Source organism: Bubalus kerabau, chromosome 3 (genome assembly GCF_029407905.1).
Source record: "Bubalus kerabau isolate K-KA32 ecotype Philippines breed swamp buffalo chromosome 3, PCC_UOA_SB_1v2, whole genome shotgun sequence".
In the NCBI taxonomy this organism is placed as follows: Eukaryota; Metazoa; Chordata; class Mammalia; order Artiodactyla; family Bovidae; genus Bubalus; species Bubalus kerabau.
This window is the reverse complement of record NC_073626.1, coordinates 77,878,055-77,896,518: the sequence shown is the minus strand read 5'-3', so window position 1 is coordinate 77,896,518 and position 18,464 is coordinate 77,878,055.

The window sequence follows — 18,464 nt, the reverse complement described above, 5'->3', positions numbered from 1 at the left end:
AAGAGAAGCATGCAAAGTGAGTTTTTCAGTATCTGCTGAGAGGAGGTGAGCACTGCTAAGGTGGGACATTCCCCAGGTATAAGAACAATGTCAAGGATTTTGGGCTTACCTGCTCTCAACGATGGGCTTCCCAGGTGGCTCAGTGGTAAAGAATCTGCCTGCCAATGCAGGAGATGCGGGCGATGAGAGTTTATCTCTAGGTCACAAAGATCCCTGGAGGAGGAAATGGTGACCCACTCCAGTATTTTTGCCTGGGAAATCCTGTGGAGAGAGGAGCCTGGTGGGCTTCAGTCCATGACGTCACAAAGAGTCAGACAAGACTTGGGGACTAAGCATGTATGTTATGCACGCTCTCACAACACCAGATGTTTTCTTTGCTGTAGTTGGTAGGATTGGAGAGGGACAGAGAGATTCAGTGTTCTTCTTTGCAGAAATGGAAGAGAAAAAACAAGCCCCAAACAACCAAACTCCAAAACCAACATTTAAGAAATGAAAAAAGTGCTAGCCCCTGAAAATGTTGTCCCTTTATTTGCAGCAAGTTTAGCAAACCGTTTTCAATGGGTGGTGGTAAAGGAGATAATGTGTGAGTTTGGATGTATGGGCAACCAATGCGGAACAAGCATCCATGTTTGAAGGGTATGTCATTCCAGATTACAGTTTTTCGCAAACCAGTTGATCTTTTCTCTCAAAGTAAAGAACTAGAAAGTCCTGATTCAGAATCCAAAATTAGGTTTTCCTGTGAGGTGACGGGACAAGGATTGGAAGGGCCTGCAGGGACAGAAATATGAGATGAATGCATTTTGTATGTCAGAGAAAGATGGTTGTCTTATTCAAAGGTAGAACAAGAAAAGCTACTTTTTTAAGAAAAGCAGCTTTCTTTTTTCAAAGTAACCTTAATGATTTCAAAGTAACCTTTCATGATTTTTGTTGAAGCTTTCTGAAGCTGGTTGAGTTGCCAGAGCTTTTTTGTATTAACAGAAACAAATTACTGCTTTAGTTCAAGTAATAAATGATGCATTTCTAAACATGGAACAAATGTATTGAAAAGATAGCTGCAGAGAAGAAGGTCAAAATAAACTGTTGTAGGGTGATTTCTATGCAGCCTGATACTTTCTGTTTAGTAGTCTGACTTATGGCCCAAAATAGAATCCTTGCAAAGTTGTATTACTCAAAATAAAATGGTTCAGTACTTTAAAGGGCTTCCCTTGTGGCTCAGCTCAGTAAAGAATCTGCCTGCAATACGGGAGACCTGGGTTCAATCCCCGGGTTGGGAAGATCCCCTGGAGAAGGGAAAGGCTACCCACTCCAATGTTCTGGCCTGGAGAATTCCATGGACTGTATAGTCCATGTGGTTGCAAAGAGTCGGACAGTCTGAGCGACTCTCACTTTCACAACATTTCTATTTGTGTTGTACTTTAAAAGTGGAAAGTTTATAGCTCCTCTAGTATTATAATGCAAACCCTTTTAGAGAAGTAAATCTTAAGTCTTCATTCTAATGCTTTAATAATATGACAAGTTCTTAACTGATTATTTAACAGTTTAAAAAATTTGCAAACCAGTGTAACATAATAAACCTTTGCTTCATCACATAGCATACACATGCATCTTCTTTTAAAAAAAGAGTGTTGTGGTTCAAAAAACAGTTTGACTAAATTTTTGGTAGGAGAATCTCCCTGAGACCTGTACTATCTGTTGTTTCGTGCCTTTTCTCCTAAAACAGCAGTTCTTAATTTTTTGGCAGGTGGGATCCTAGATCCCTTTAGTCTCTGATGAAAGCTATGGGCTCTTTCCCTGAAGAAATATAGTCTTGCCCTACTCCTGCAGCAGCTTGCTGTGTGATTTCAAGGAGGCTCAAGGACCCCACATTAAATTCCTGCTTTAAACCTTGGCTTTCTTCCCATACATCATGGGGAAGGGAGACAGGAAGCTCTGGCCGGTGGTCAATGATGATGTCCTTGACGGTGGACAGTCCCAAATGTGACAGTGTCAGTAGGCCTTCTTGTATGTTGTCCTCTGAAGTCCTGGGCTTGGTGCTGCGGCTTAATGACCAAGAGGCGCTTTGCACCAGAAACTAATCAATCGGTTTTATTAACTGCAACAGGCTAGGCAGAATGGAAACGAAAATGCCCACAGCACAGCTGGCCCTGGCTATTCAGGACTTCACCTTCATAAACAAAGTCTGCCAGGATCAACACTCTGTCTTCCTCTCAGGAATCCTGAGGTGTTAGTGTTTTGAATAATATGTTCTTGTTAAAGACAATAGCTTGCTGGTTGAGTTTCTACTTCTGGGTAGACACGTGCATTTTGAAAGGGAGGGGATTTTAATGTTTTAGCCCAAAGGTGGTGTCTTCTCTGGAAGGTCAGGTTGTGGGAACAGAGGTTAGGAGTGGAATTTGGGACAAGTCCTCTGTTGATTTTCTAAAACTTCTGAACAGAAGACAAAGACTTTTAATTGCATGATTACACATAAGGGTGAAATGAAATATGTCTTTGGATGGGTAGCAGGAAATATAAATATCTATGAGGAAGTGACTGATAGCAGTTCTTTTCCAAAGAGGCTATGGTGCAGTGTGGTGTCAAGACTTTGGGATTTAGAGTGAAAAATCTTCTTCTAATCCTGCCTCTGCCTCCTACTGACTCCGTGGGGATAGGTGAACTTTGAGGCTTCTCAAAAAGTGACATAAGCGTGACTTTGTGGCTTCAAGGTTTGAACATTGCTGGTGAAACTATGACAACAGAATTAACCCTGCTTGCTGCTGCTGCTGCCAAGTCGCTTTAGTCATGTCCGACTCTGTGCGACCCCATAGACGGCAGCCAACCAGGCTCCACCATCCCTGAGATTCTCCAGGCAAGAACACTGGAGTGGGTTGCCATTTCCTTCTCCAATGCATGAAAGTGAAAAGTGAAAGTGAAGTTGCTCAGTCGTGTCCGACTCCTAGTGACCCCATGGACTGGAGCCTACCAGGCTCCTCCGTCCATGGGATTTTCCAGGCAAGAGTCCTGGAGTGGGGTGCCACTGCCTTCTCCATAACCCTGCTTAGTTTTTCACAAATTTCTCAACTTCGTGAGCCCAGTTTCCACATTTGTGAAGTGAATGTGATAATACCTACCTCACAGTTTTGTTACGTGGAGTTAAATGAAATAATACACACTTATTTCATCAGTTCTAAGACATATTTCTCCCCTTCTCAAATTAAAAGCTTCCCTGAAATTGGGATAGTATCTAGGAGTAGAACCAGGTTTTATTGGGCTGAAACTTATTTGGGGAACTTAAAAAAAGGAGAATGTAGGGACTTCCCTCATGGTCCAGTGGCTAAGACTCCAAGCTCCCATTGCAAAGGGCCTAGGTTTGATCCCTGGTCAGGGAACTAGATCCCATATACTGCAGCTAAAGATCCCACATGAGGCAAACTCCACGGGCTAATTTTTGGCTTTGTATACTTCAGACCTTGTTTTTTTTCCACTACTCACACTGTATACCTCTGGTCAGCATAGTGGGCAACATGTAGATATGCGGTATAATCTGAAGCCCGGCACCTGAGGGTCTCCCCTCAGGAGAGCTGGCGGAGTGGAGGGTGGAAGAGGTGGACGCCATCACTGTACCGGAATGACTAACCATCACTTGACTGCACGAATGTGACTGTGACCTACTGAACCCAGACTAAATGAAGCCCTAACTCAGCTTCCCCTTTAAGAAGATCCCCAAATTGCCCATGACCACTCCAGTGCCACCCAGCACAGGGGGAAGTGGGACAGACTGGGAGTCAGAGTGCAAAGAGACAGTGGTCTGATTGCAACTAAAATATCTTTTGCAAATTTTACAGAAAATATGGGCATGTGAACACACTGCTGGGGCCCCTCTGGGAACCTTGGGAGGATCTGTGGAAGTGCAGGGCCTTGAGGCTTATTGTTTCCCTAGCTTCACAATGAATACACCCGGGGTGTCATCCTTCAATTCATTGATAGTGGTTTTGTTTTTCTGGTGGTGCATAAAATAAGGGATATGTTACAGTTGGTGGCAATTTAGATTCCATGATACATGTAAAGCATTCCACACAGTGCCTAGCACATACCAGGGGCTCAGTAAGTATTCCTTTCTTCCTCCTCTTAGCGAAAGCCCCCCAAACAGGGCTCCATCAATGGAGGGGACTATGCCCTTCAAGTGTGTTATTGAAGAATCAGCTTTGTATAAGTTGATATACCATTTGCCTATAAAATTTTAAATTGCAGTTTTTAAATTCATGGATCTTAGTATAGAGTCAATAAAAAGTGATTGATGGGTAACCAGTGCGTGCCCAGGGACAGAAGATGTCCTGTTGCTTTGTCAATGGTCGATAATAGTGTACTCACCTCCAGCCAATCACTTACAAGGAAAGCCCATTGCTAAGAAACAGTGTGTTAAAGACACCTGACTTGAGCGCAGTAAAGGAGTATTTTCCCTGGTATCAGCTCTGATGCTGCCTCTCTGTCTTTTTGAAGGGCATATGGAAGAAAATCTGAGCTCAAGCCTAGAGTCAGGACACAATGAAAGCCTCTGTGTTCTATTTTCCTTTCTACGTCCTTCTTCATCTTCTCTTTCACTCTTTCCTCTCCTCCATTTTGCCCACATTTTCTAAATTGCTTTCTTTTTGCCACTTTCTGCAAAAAGAAAAAGGATTCCACTCTTCATTGTGTGTTCGTGCTCTTGGGCATCCTAGTTCTCCCGTCAGTGGTATTTGTACACAAAGGATGGAGGCGTGGACTGACACAGGGGTCTGGGAAGCCCATTTCTGAGTCAGTTAAAAGGCGTATGTATTTTCTTTCTCTTGCGCCAATTTAAATTTGCCATAATTCTGAGGCTGCCTACACGTTTCGCGTGCGACTGTGTGTTAATACACCCAGTTTGCCCCACAGCATGGGCCAAGCGGCGTTCAGAGTTGGTATAATTATGATGGTGTTATTTCATGAACTATAACGACTGTGCATAATCAAGATTCCTTCTAGAATGAGCAAGGAATTTACCGGAATAAAGGGATGTAATAAAAAAGCAAGACTCTTTCCATTTCTAACAAGGAGCTTGGTGTGTCTGTAATCTGATTTTGTAACAATTGTTTCCCTTTGGATGCTACATTAGTTCTAATTATTATGATTTCCTGTTTAGAACCCAGATACCTTCTTGATACATCCCCCACAGTGTATTTCTGGAAATGACTTCAACCAATTACATTAGTTCTTATTCCCTTGGTTTCAGTGTGGTTCACCAGACAGGAACCAGGCTGCTTGAGTGTATAGCCCAGATAGTGCGAGGCAGTGGGTAGAAATTTAAAATTACCCGAAGGTGCTGTGAGGTCTGAAGGGAGCCCAAGTGGAGGAATGAACACAGCCGAGCGTTCTGATGGGTGGGGCTGGGGCGGTTTTGATGTCTGAAATGTCTGACCAGCTGTTATTTTAGGGATGATGTTGGTGACTGTTTCATCTGGTACCAAGTCTGCTTTCAGTGTTTGACTAAGGAAGGTGACAGTGATGACAGCAATAATGACATTTACCTTCAAACATTTCCCTTTAAATGTTGTAGAGGTAGCAGCTTAGGACAAATCAGAGAAAGGTCCTTACAGTCTTCTCAATGTTACTGCTTTTACGAATAATAATTCTTTGTCATTTACAAAGACCTTTCCATATCACATGGCAGATCCCATTGCCCCCACTTTACAGGTGTTTAAACCGAGGTGCAGAGAGGTCCAGGCATGTATTCAATGTTGCTTAGAGTAAGCAGCAGAGATGGGACCTGAACCCCAGTTGCCTGTGCCCACTGCTCCCCTAGCGATGTCTTCCCCATGCCCAGTGGTGGCAGGGGTCCACTGGAAGCTGACAGGGGTCTTCAGCCCGCTCTGGATACCCTCTGCACTCTGTAAACCTGCCAGGGGAACAGCACACTCCAAGACTGTCCTTATGGGGTGTGTGCCTTCTCCCTGTACATTTACTGGCTGTCAGAGGACTAAGGAATTCTACGTAAGAGGGATTTTTATAGCATCTGCATTGACCTGCTCAAATGTCCAGAAGCATCGTCCAGCTGCACAGGACTAGCTAGGATTTAAGGCATTTAACTTGGGGGAAACACCCAGAGTCACTTTCCGCTATTATCCAGAAAAAGAGGGCAGACTTACCTTGGGCCAAATGAAGGTGTTTGTGTATGCGTGGGTTTCTCCTTTTCCCCTGTGAAGTCACATGTCATGGCACATTTGGCAGGTTCCCACTGAAGAGCTAAAGGCAAAGACAGAAACTGAAGACAGTTGATGGTATTCTGTGCTGTCCTGTCCTCCTAATACTCTGAAAAAATACACAGAAGAAAGGCTCAGTGGGGTTCTTGCAAAAACATTCAACCTACCGGAGCGACTGAGAAGGAGACACTCAGAAAGCAGAGTGTCTTTACCAAACCTCATTTGGTAAAACCAGTGCTTCAGCCACTCCTCTACTGTCACTCAGGAGCACAAAACCTGGGAGAAACAGACAAGGGGCCGACAGGCTTCATTTCCCCTCAGGTTTATAAGAGCATGTAACTTGAGACCGGTTTAATGAAATAACTCTTGGATTTCAGTGGCTGATGACTCTGGGCCAGAAATCCCGGAACCGCCATGGTTACTAAGGATGTGGTGGACAGGGGGCTGTGAGCCCACAGGCTGCGGTAATTACGGGTCAAAGCAGGCCTTTAAAAATGATCCCCCGGCCGTGCTGTTGGGCTTGAGAGTGTGGAGGCCTTTGAGAAGGTCAGTGGGGGCCCGCCTGAGTCACAGGTGTTGTGTCTGAGGTGTGCTCTGCTCTGAAGCCCGTCTACCTGGACTGTGGGTGGCTTGCCATGAACTTGCAGTAGTGCTGCCCTGTGCCAGGGCTGCTGGCGAGGCAGGCGGAGTCCTTTGGAATTTGAACAGTTTGGGGTTAGGTGTGCCTGAACGGTCTCTGGACACAGTCAAGTCCAGTGTCCATGTGTGGGGGAGAAGTTGGCACTCCTGATGAGAAGAACTCGTGCTGTGTCCCTCTCTTGCTTTTCCTGGCAGGCACGAAGGGTCGTTGATACAACGCACTGATGGTGGGGGGTAAGGCCACGGAGTTTGGAGCCGGATCTACCCATTTTCAAATCCTGCCACCACCTCTGCCCCTTATTCTGTGACCTCAGCAAATTAACTGTTTTTGAACTATCATTTCTTCAGCCAGAAAATGGCAGTAATAATAACAACCCTTGTAGAATGGATGGGAAGATGAAATGAAATAGGTATACCACGTTCCCATCTCCTACATGGCCAAAGGTAGGCACTTGGCCATTTTGGCCATGGGGAAATACACTAGCTCAGCTAGCTGAAGTTTGCCAGAAAACACCTGGTATATTAACCTTTGTGAGAGAAAATTAGGGTGCAGAGTGTCAATTTCAAATTTTTCATCAATTCAGTTCATCAAAGCAGAGACATTACTTTGCCAACAAAGGTCCGTCTAGTCAAGGCTATGGTTTTTCCTGTGGTCATGTATGGATGCGAGAGTTGGACTGTGAAGAAAGCTGAGCGCCAAAGAATTGATGCTTTTGAACTGTGGTGTTGGAGAAGACTCTTGAGAGTCCCTTGGACTGCAAGGAGATCCAACCAGTCCATCCTAAAGGAGATCAGTCCTGGGTGTTCATTGGAAGGAATGATGCTAAAGCTGAAACTCCAGTACTTTAGCCACCTCATGCGAAGAGTTGACTCATTGGAAAAGACTCTGATGCTGGGAGGGATTAGGGGCAGGAGGAAAAGGGGATGACAGAGGATGAGATGGCTGGATGGCATCACCGACTCAATGGATGTGAGTCTGAGTGAACTCCAGGAGTTAGTGATGGACATGGAGGCCTGGCGTGCTGTGATTCATGGGGTCGCAAAGAGTCGGACACGACTGAGTGACTGAACTGAACTGAACTGAACTAAACATATACTTAAAGTGTCTTATATACCAGGCACTGAGGACCCAGAAATGAACAAAGCAGAGCTCTGCCCTTAGAAAAAGTACCTTCTGGTGCAGTGGGTTTCAAGCCTTTTGACTATGACCCATGGTAGGAAGTAATCACCACGCAGCACACACTCACAACACAGTATTTATACAAAAATTGGAACGAAAGTTTCTTGAAATAATACTTGCCTTTGCATGCAAGGCACTCTATTTTAATGCAATTTTATTTCATTTAAAAAATGCTGATGGTGACTCACTAAATTGATTTTACCTTGCTAATGGATCACAACCTTTAGTTTGAAAAATACTAACTCTGACCTTCAGTATGACCAAGGCTGACACGAGCCTTTGTGAAAACTGTGTGGGAGCCTAGGGAGGTAGGCTCACATGGGGCAGGAATGGGTCTGGGTCTTGATTATTCTAAGCCAGTCCTGAATTCTGTCCCCTTTACCTTGGGTTACTAGTTTAGAGATGGACACATGACGCAGTTCTTGTCACAGTGTGACAAGGGAGACAATGAGACAAGGGAGGACGTCTTCAGTGGGGCTCCTGGGACTGGTTCTCTCTGTTCTAAGAAAGGGGCCAGGGGAAGGGGCGTTTCTTTTCCTGCCCTGGACACAGTGTCTGCCTGTGCTGCCTGGGCCTGGGGCAGAACCGTAGTTAAAAAACAGTATTATAATACGTGAGCCCCAAACCTGGTCATTACAGGGTATGATGGAAAGGAAGAGCCTGGGTTCCTGGTAACATTTTGGAGCCACTGAATTAATCAACTTTGGAATTGCCCTACTTCTGGACTAGTTATGTGAGATAATACATGTTTCTTATTGTTTAAGCTTCTTTTAGTTGGAGAGTTGTTTTAGTCACTCACTTGTGTCCAACTCTTTGCGACCCCATGGACCATAACCTACCAGGCTCCTCTGTCCATGGAATTCTCCAGGCAAGAATACTGGACTGCATTGCCATGCCCTTCTCCAGGGGATCTTCCCGACTCAGGGATCGAACCCAAGTCTCCTTCATTGCAGGCAGATTCTTTATTGTTTAAACTACCTAGAAAGCCTGCTTTAGTTGGGGCTTCTCTGTTATTTGTGGGCTTCCCAGGTGGGCTCAGTGGTAAAGAATTCATCTGCCAAACAACAGATGTAGGTTCAATCCCTGGTTCAGAAAGATCCCCCCAGAGAAGGACATGGGAACCCACTTCAGTGTTCTTGCCTGGAAAATCCCATGCACAGAGGAACCTGGGGAGTTACAGTCCATGGGAGTGCAAAGAGTCAGACATGACTTAGCGACTAAATAGCAAACAGCAGCTATTATCTATATCCCAAATAATTGACTGGTTTACCTCTCTTTTTTTAAATTGAGGTATAGTTGCTTTACAATATTATATAAGTTTCAGGTGTACAACATAGTAATTCACAATTTTTAAAGTTTATACTCCATTTATAGTTATTATAAAATATTGGCTGTAGTCTCTGTGCTGTGCAATATGTCCTTGTAGCTTATTTATTTTCTATATCATAGTTTATATCTCTTAATCTCCTATCCCTGTCTTGCCCTTCCCCCTTCTCTCTCCCCGCTGGTAGCCACTCGTTTGTTCTTTATAGCTGTGAGTCTGTTTCTTTTTAGAATTATATTCAATAGTTAGTCTTATGTTTTAGATTCTACATCATGCAGTATTTGTATGATTTATTTCACTAAGCATAATACCCTCTAAGTCCATCCACATTGTTGCAAATGGCAAAATTTCACTCTTTTTCATGACTGAGTAGTATTCCATTGTAAATATACACCACATCTTCTTTATCTGTTCATCTATTGATGGACACTTAGGTTACTTCTATACCTATGTATCTTTTCCAGTTAGTGTTTTTATTTTATTCAGATGTATACCCAGGGGTGAAATTGCTGGATCATATGGTAGTTGTTTTTCCTGTTTCTTGAGGAATTTCCATACTGTTTTCCACAGTGGCCACACCAATTCGCATTCCCACCAAGACTGTAGGAGGGGTCCCTTTTCTCTACATCCTTGACAAAACTTGTTTATGTGTGGTCTTTTTGATGATAACCATTCTGACAGGTATGAGGTGATATCTCATTGTGGTTTGGATTTGCATTTTTCTGATGATTAATGACGTCAAGCATCTTTTCACGTACCTGTTGGCCATCTGTGTGTCTTCTTTGAAAAAGAAGTCTGTTTGGGTCTTCCTGTCATTTTTTAATTGGGTTGTTTATTTTTTGATATTGAGTTGTGTGAGCTGTTTATATATTTTGGATATTAACCCCTTATCAGTCATATCATTTGCAGATAGTTTCTCTCACTCAGTAAATTGTTGATGGTTTCATTTACTAAGCAAAAGCAGGCAATGGCACCCCACTCCAGTACTCCTCCCTGGAAAATCCCATGGACAGAGGAGCCTGGTAGGCTGCAGTCCATGGGTCGCTGAGGGTCGGACACAACTGAGCGGCTTCACTTTCACTTTTCACTTTCATGCATTGGAGAAGGAAATGGCAACCCACTCCAGTGTTCTTGCCTGGAGAATCCCAGGGACGGGGGAGCCTGGTGGGCTGCCATCTATGGGGTCACACAGAGTCGGACACGACTGAAGTGACTTAGCAGCAGGTCTCATTTGTTTATTTTTGCTTTTGTTTGCATTGCCTTAGGAGACAGGTCCAAAAAAATACTGCTATGATTTATGTCAAAGAATTTTCCACCTATGTTTTCTTCTAGGAGTTTTATGGTTTCCAGTCTTATATTTTGTTTTTGGACAGGGAGTTGGGCATGCTGCAGGCCATGGAGTCACAAAGAGTCGGACATGACTGAGCGACTGAACTGAACTGATTCTTATATTTAGGTCTGCCATTTAAAATTTTATTTTTGTATATGGTGTTAGAAAATGCTCTAATTTTATTCTTTTACATGTAACTACCCAGTTTTTCCCAGCTACTTGTCTTTGGCATCTGGAGCATGTGCTATGAATTTTTAACTTTGAATCACTTGAGAACCAGTAGAATCAGATTAAGGCCACCTAATTGCCCACTTAAATATGGTGTTTAACTAAGGTCACATTATGTAAATGGACACTTTCTAATTATAACCTGTGGAATGAGTGAATTGATTTAAAAATTTTAACCAGTACAAATCATTCAGCTGTGTGATTTGGGGCAAATTACCTAAAATCTCTGTGCCTTAATTTCTTTATCTGTTTATAAAAAAGGAACACTGGACTAGGGAGTATTTTCATATCTAAGATTTTGTGATGCTCTAGAATAATGCTAAGTGAGTAATAGATTTAAGGTCCTAGATCTGATAGATAGAGTGCCTGATGAACTATGGAATGAGGTTCGTGACATTGTACAGGAGACAGGGATCAAGACCATTCCCATAGAAAAGAAATGCAAAAAAGCAAAATAGCTGTCTGGGGAGGCCTTACAAATAGCTGTGAAAAGAAGAGAAGCGAAAAGCAAAGGAGAAAAGGAAAGCTATAAACATCTGAATGCAGAGTTCCAAAGAATACCAAGAAGAGATAAGAAAGCCTTCTTCAGCGATCAATGCAAAGAAATAGAGGAAAACAACAGAATGGGAAAGACTTGGGATCTCTTCAAGAAAATCAGAGATACCAAAGGAACATTTCATGCAAAGATGAGCTCGATAAAGGACAGAAATGGTATGGACCTAACAGAAGCAGAAGATATTAAGAAGAGATGGCAAGAATACACAGAAGAACTGTACAAAAAAGATCTTCACAACCCAGATAATCACGATGGTGTGATCACAGACCTAGAGCCAGACATCCTGGAATGTGAAGTCAAGTGGGCCTTAGAAAGCATCACTATGAACAAAGCTAGTGGAGGTGATAGAATTCCAGTTGAGCTATTCCAAATCCTGAAAGATGATGCTGTGAAAGTGCTGCACTCAATATGCCAGCAAATTTGGAAAACTCAGCAGTGGCCACAGGACTGGAAAAGGTCAGTTTTCATTCCAATCCCAAAGAAAGGCAATGCCAAAGAATGCTCAAACTACCGCACAATTGCACTCATCTCACACGCTAGTAAAGTAATGCTCAAAATTCTCCAAGCCAGGCTTCAGCAATATGTGAACTGTGAACTTCCTGATGTTCAAGCTGGTTTTAGAAAAGGCAGAGGAACCAGAGATCAAATTGCCAACATCCGCTGGATCATGGAAAAAGCAAGAGAGTTCCAGAAAAGCATCTATTTATGCTTTATTGACTATGCCAAAGCCTTTGACTGTGTGGATCACAATAAACTGTGGGAAATTCTGAAAGAGATGGGAATACCAGACCACCTGATCTGCCTCTTGAGAAATTTGTATGCAGGTCAGGAAGCAACAGTTAGAACTGGACATGGAACAACAGACTGGTTGCAAATAGGAAAAGGAGTACGTCAAGGCTGTATATTGTCACCCTGTTTATTTAACTTATATGCAGAGTACATCATGAGAAACGCTGGGCTGGAAGAAGCACAAGCTGGAATCAAGATTGCCGGGAGAAATATCAATAACCTCAGATATGCAGATGACACCACCCTTATGGCAGAAAGTGAAGAGGAACTCAAAAGCCTCTTGATGAAAGTGAAAGTGGAGAGTGAAAAAGTTGGCTTAAAGCTCAACATTCAGAAAACGAAGATCATGGCATCCGGTCCCACCACTTCATGGGAAATAGATGGGGAAACAGTGGAAACAGTGTCAGACTTTATTTTTCTGGGCTCCAAAATCACTACAAATGGTGACTGCAGCCATGAAGTTAAAAGACGCTTACTCCTTGGAAGGAAAGTTATGACCAACCTAGATAGCATATTCAAAAGCAGAGACATTACTTTGCCAACAAAGGTTCGTCTAGTCAAGGCTATGGTTTTTTCTGTGGTCATGTATGGATGTGAGAGTTGGACTGTGAAGAAGGCTGAGCGCCGAAGAATTGATGCTTTTGAACTGTGGTGTTGGAGAAGACTCTTGAGAGTCCCTTGGACTGCAAGGAGATCCAACCAGTCCATTCTGAAGGAGATCAGCCCTGGGATTTCTTTGGAAGGAATGATGCTAAAGCTGAAGCTCCAGTACTTTGGCCACCTCATGCAAAGAGTTGACTCATTGGAAAAGACTCTGATGCTGGGAGGGATTGGGGGCAGGAGGAGAAGGGGACAACAGAGGATGAGATGGCTGGATGGCATCACTGACTCGATGGACGTGAGTCTGAGTGAACTCTGGGAGTTGGTGATGGACAGGAAGGCCTGGCGTGCTGCGATTCATGGGGTCACAAAGAGTCGGACACGACTGAGCGACTGATCTGATCTGATCTGAGAATAATGCTGAGTGAAATTCCACAGAGAAAGGAGTCTGCTTTTACGTGGATGTCATGACTACTTGTAGGGCCTTTATGTTTGAACAGAAAGTTTCATTTTGGAAGTTGTGGATGGTGGTCGTGATGTCTTGAGGTTTTTATAGGACAGGGTTAACAATCTGAGGCTCTAGATTTAGATCCTGGCTCTATTGTTTGGTGTCTGTAAAAACCTCATAGGTTGCATCATTCCCTGTTTACAAATCTGCCTTGGATACTCTACGGGCATCTGTTGCCCCTTGCATAAAATAGAGATAATAGTCCATACCTTATCTGTTGACTTTTCAAAGGGGTATGAGAATCAAATGAAGGGATATAGATAAAAGCAAAGCACTTGGTCAACCAGTAATGTGTCATGCAAAAGATGTTGCTGTCTTGGTGATGTCTATTCATTTAGCTTGTGAAATTCTGTGCTGTGTCTGTAACAAACACTCAGAAAACACTTAGATCCCAGTTTTATATCAGAGAAATAACCATGCTCCTTGGCTGTGCCCTCAGGCTCTGCCTTTATTCCCTTCCTAGTTTCTAAAGAACTAACTGTTCATGGCTTAATAGTGGGCACAGTCCCCTGGTTTTATTCCGTGACTTTTCTCACTTGCTAATAAATAACTTCCACTGTTTATAAAATAAGAGAACCGAGTAAATGACTTGAAGGGTGCAGAGGTGAGTTTTGAGTTGAATATAGATCTGCCTGGAGTTGACTTTCTCTTAGAAAAAAACCACATTTTTATTCAAATACAGAATTGGCTTAGAAATTAGAGCTGTTAATGGTCCTTGGTAGGCAAGTCGATGAGTTAAGCATAAATAAACAAACATGTTGATCTGTTGTCCCCTGACAATGTGTTCTGGTTTTAAAAAAGAAAAGGAATAGTTAATATTCCAAACTAAATGTGAGGAGTCAGGCTTTTCCTGCCTTTTTCTCTCCAATCTGAAATTGTACGGGTCTTACTCATTTTCATTGGTGATCTAATCTGAGTACCAGGAGGTTAAATGATTTCCCTAACTAGTGGGTGTCTCTTGCAAAATCCGGCATTGGAGCTGGGGCCCAGTGCCTGGGCTCTATGCTGCTGATGACCATCCCATATGTCTCTATAAATAGACTGTTATCAAATGCTTTTTATCAGGCTTGGATTGGACAACAACCATGACTTTTAATGTCCCTTCCTTCCCTCGCATCTGATTTTAAATTATCTCTGACAGTCAGGATGTGATAAGTCTGCTGTGTTCAGAATTCAGAGTTCTGAACAAAATTTTCCAACATAGGGCAGGCTCGAAATACATATTTTAGACAAAACATGGAAATCCTACCAATTGGTGGTAAATTCCCTCTGAGTTGCTCTCCTCCCTTTCAGGAAATGTGGCTTGGGTCTCCTGTCCTTGTTAACACCAGCTCCTCCTGTCTAGCGCTAAATCATCACCTTGGCAACACCACTTCCCACAATCTGCAAAGCTCTGGATAGCCAGTCTTTGTTTTGCCTTTGTCTCCCATTCTTTGGCCAATAGGGTATAGGAGCTCATGACCTTGCTCATCCCAGCTTTGTTTTGTCCGAACTCTTTTGTGCAAAGGGGAAAACCAGGATTTTGAAGCATGGTCTGGACTGGCATGGTGCACTGCAGAATAAATCACAGCTCCTGTATTTTACAGCAGCTGGATATTAGCACTTTTGATGGACAGGAGAGTCTGGCCAATACAGAACTGGGATGAACAGGGTCATCCTTTCAGAATGCTGATTCTGGGTGGAGAATGCCTCTTCCCTGTTTTCGTATGTCATGAGCCCCCTTCCCTTCCAGGCAGCTACTGAGATGAAGGAGTTCCTGCAGCAAGCGTAGTACTCACAACCACATGCTGACCGTACAGGCTGGGCACAGTCTGTATCTTTCACATCTGCCTGCACACAAGTCACTAACCCTGCAAAAGTCAGGAGAGGAAGTTCAGTTTAATAAAATGAGTTAAAATGTAAACACAGCACAAGTTTATAGCCAACAGTTTCGTCTTTAGCCTTTACAAGGCTATACCAAGCAGTTGCAATGGGAAAAAGGACTAACATTTACTGAGAGCTCACTATCTACTAAAATTAAATTAAATTCTCACAACAACCCGATGAAGCAGACACTATTTTGGCTTCATCCACCCCCTTTGGAGGTTATGCCAAGTGGTGCTGGTGGTGGTGGTGGCTGTTGACACTGGCAAGCAGCAGGAAAGGGGTTTCAAAGGCAATGCCTAAGCTGCATGCCTTTAATTGTCCTGGGAGCATCCCTGGATAAGTAAATAGATCCGACAGGACTTTAATTGGCAAAGGTTGCGGCATGATCCATAAGCACTTGGGGAAGCATACTCTATCATCCCAACAGATTATGTTGAACTGAACTGCATGCCTCGATTGTGGGATAAGGTTGGTTCAGTCTCCCATGTCTTATCCCCAGTAATTTTTAAGACTGTGTCTCAGTTTGGGCTGCTATAACAGAGTATCATAAACTGGTGGCTTAAGCCACAGACATTTATTTCTCCTGGTTCTGTAGGCTGGGAAGTCTGAGAATAAGGTGGTAGCAAATCCAGTATCCATGAGGACACTCTTCTTGGTTTGCAGAGGAGCATCTTCTTATTATACCCTCACATGGCCAAGAGAAAAATCATCTCTCTTGTGTTTCTTCTTATAATTGTATAAGCCCATTCATGAGGGCTTCATCTCTCAAGGCCCCACCTCATAATACCCTCACATGGGGGTTAGAATTTCAACATATGAATTTGGGGGAACTCAAAATTTAATCCATGACAGTGTGGTTTCAATGTCTCTGAGGGTATCAGATTCATCATAGGGGCTTAAAATTTAAAATATATGTTTATTTTTTTACTTGGTTGCACTGGGTCTTAATTGCAGCATGCAGGATCTTTAGTTGCAGAACATGGCCTCTTTTTAGTTGCAGCATTTGAACTCTTAGCTGTGGCATGCAAACCCTCAGTTGCAGCATGTGAGATCTTGTTCCCTGACCAGGGAGCAAGGTTCCCAGGGACCAGGTTTGAACCGGGGCCCCCTGCATTGGGAGTGTGGAGTCCTGGCCACTGGACCAGCAGGGAAGTCCCCATCAAAGGGGCTTGAGTACTTGAGTATGGATGCACCTGTGTGATCTGACTTTTCATGCGGTCTAGCTAGTAGCAGCTTAGGAGTTGGGGTAGGAGGAGGAATCTTGAAGTTCTGCACCCAAGAGGCGGTGGGGTATAGAGTCTGAATTTAGAGTGAGTCTTATCATCCAAATTCTTCTATTTGTTTCATGTGTGACATTAGACAAGTGACTGAACCTCTCCATGCCTCAGTTTCCTCATCTATCACATAGAAATGATAAACATGATCTTGCCTCCAGAAGCTGTGAAGATTGAATGAGTCAACGTGCGTCACGTTGGAAGCAGTGCCTGGCATTTAACAACCCCTGTGCACGTGTTTGCTGGTATTGCTGTTATGGTGTGGCATTTGTTTGTCAGGTGCCATAACAAGACGCCGCAGGCTGGTTGGCTCCAACAATAGAAACCTATTTTCTCACAGTTCTGGAGGCTAGAAGGCCAAGATCAAATTTGGATATCTTCTAAGGGCCTTGAGGGCAGGATCTGTTCCCGGCCTCTCTCCTTGGCTTGTAGATGGCCATCTTCTCTCTGTGTTTGCAGACAGTCTTCCTTCTGTGTGTGTCTGTATCCAGATTTCCTTTTCTCATAAGAACTTCAGCCATACTGGATTTGGGCCCACCCTAATGACCTTATTTTAACTTGCTTCCTTAAATACCCTATTTTCAAATAAGGTCATATTCTGAGGGATTTGTAATTCAACATACTAATTTTCATTTTATCATATGATTTTTTTTTTTTTTTGAAATGCACAAGCCCACAAGAGTGCCTAAACAAAGTTCTTGTTGAAAATCACTTGCGGAGGAAATTTTATTTATACAAAGTTGACTGTTTTTTCTTTTCTTTTCTTTTTTGTTTTTTGAGTAATTAGTGCAGATTTTCTTCCTTTCTCATATTATTTCCTACTTTCAGACTATTTTAAAAAATTCACATTAAGTATCTTGGTCAAAGTTCTGTGAGTGCTAGACAGGATGGATTCAATCATCCCCTCTCCCAAGGGAAAAATCCTTGGAATTGTAAATCAAGTAATAACTCAGTATCTAAACTTAGGATAGAATATACATTATTGTATATGTAATTCATTATAACACACTTGAGTTTTGGGGGATGCACTCAGCTTTATCATTTTCTTATTGATAACTAACTATGAACAATCACTTTTTTCAACAGATTATTATTTAGGAAATACCAGATCAGTCAATCCCAAAATGCTGGTGGCTGGCATGAAGAGACAGCTCTGAGTGTGAGCTGGGGCTGCTCTGGTGTGGCTGAGCACCAGTGGAATTCACTGGGGTTTTACTGTCTACATATGGTCGTTCTCACACAGGCTGGGCATGATAAGTAAGATTCTTTGGGTGACAAATGTCAGAAACCAAGTCTAGCTAGCTTAAGCAGAAAAAATGCTCTACTGGGAGGAAACTGGAAAAATTCAGCAAGTCCCAGAAATCACCGATTTCCCAGATCTCAAGGGGAAGGGAGACCAGGGCAGGAGTTCTCTAGGCCTGTGCTAGGTCATTCCCATTTGCCTCTCCAGTTGGCTTTCTACCCTTCCCACTCTGTCCTCTGCTTCTGTGAACTATGATGGGCTTTTGCGACTGTATAAATGGGTTCCTGTTCTCTTGATTTCTGGCTGGGTTTGGTCCATGGTGTATCCTACCAGGAAATCAGAGGAAGAAAGGAGAATGAGATCAGCATGCTTCTTCCCCGGGCTCCTAACTTGGGAAATGCCTTGGGTTGGCCAGTCTCTTGGCCGGCAATCACAGGTTATCTTAAGTTTACCTTCTCAGCATGACTCTCTGCTTCCAAGTTCTAGCAGCCCCTCTTGCTTTCATCTCTTTGGATTCCACTGTGGTAACAGCTTTATTTTGACCATCCCCAGGGAACTGTAGCTCCTTGTGGTTTCCCTGCTCCCTGACTCTTGCTGTGGACAAGATGATGTGGCTGAGCACCTGCCAGGGGCCCATCCCCAAAAATGGAGATTGGGGATTTCCAGAGAAGAGAACGTGCGCCCAGAGTGATATTCTGTATTTTACTTATGCTTTAGTTGTTCAGAGTAA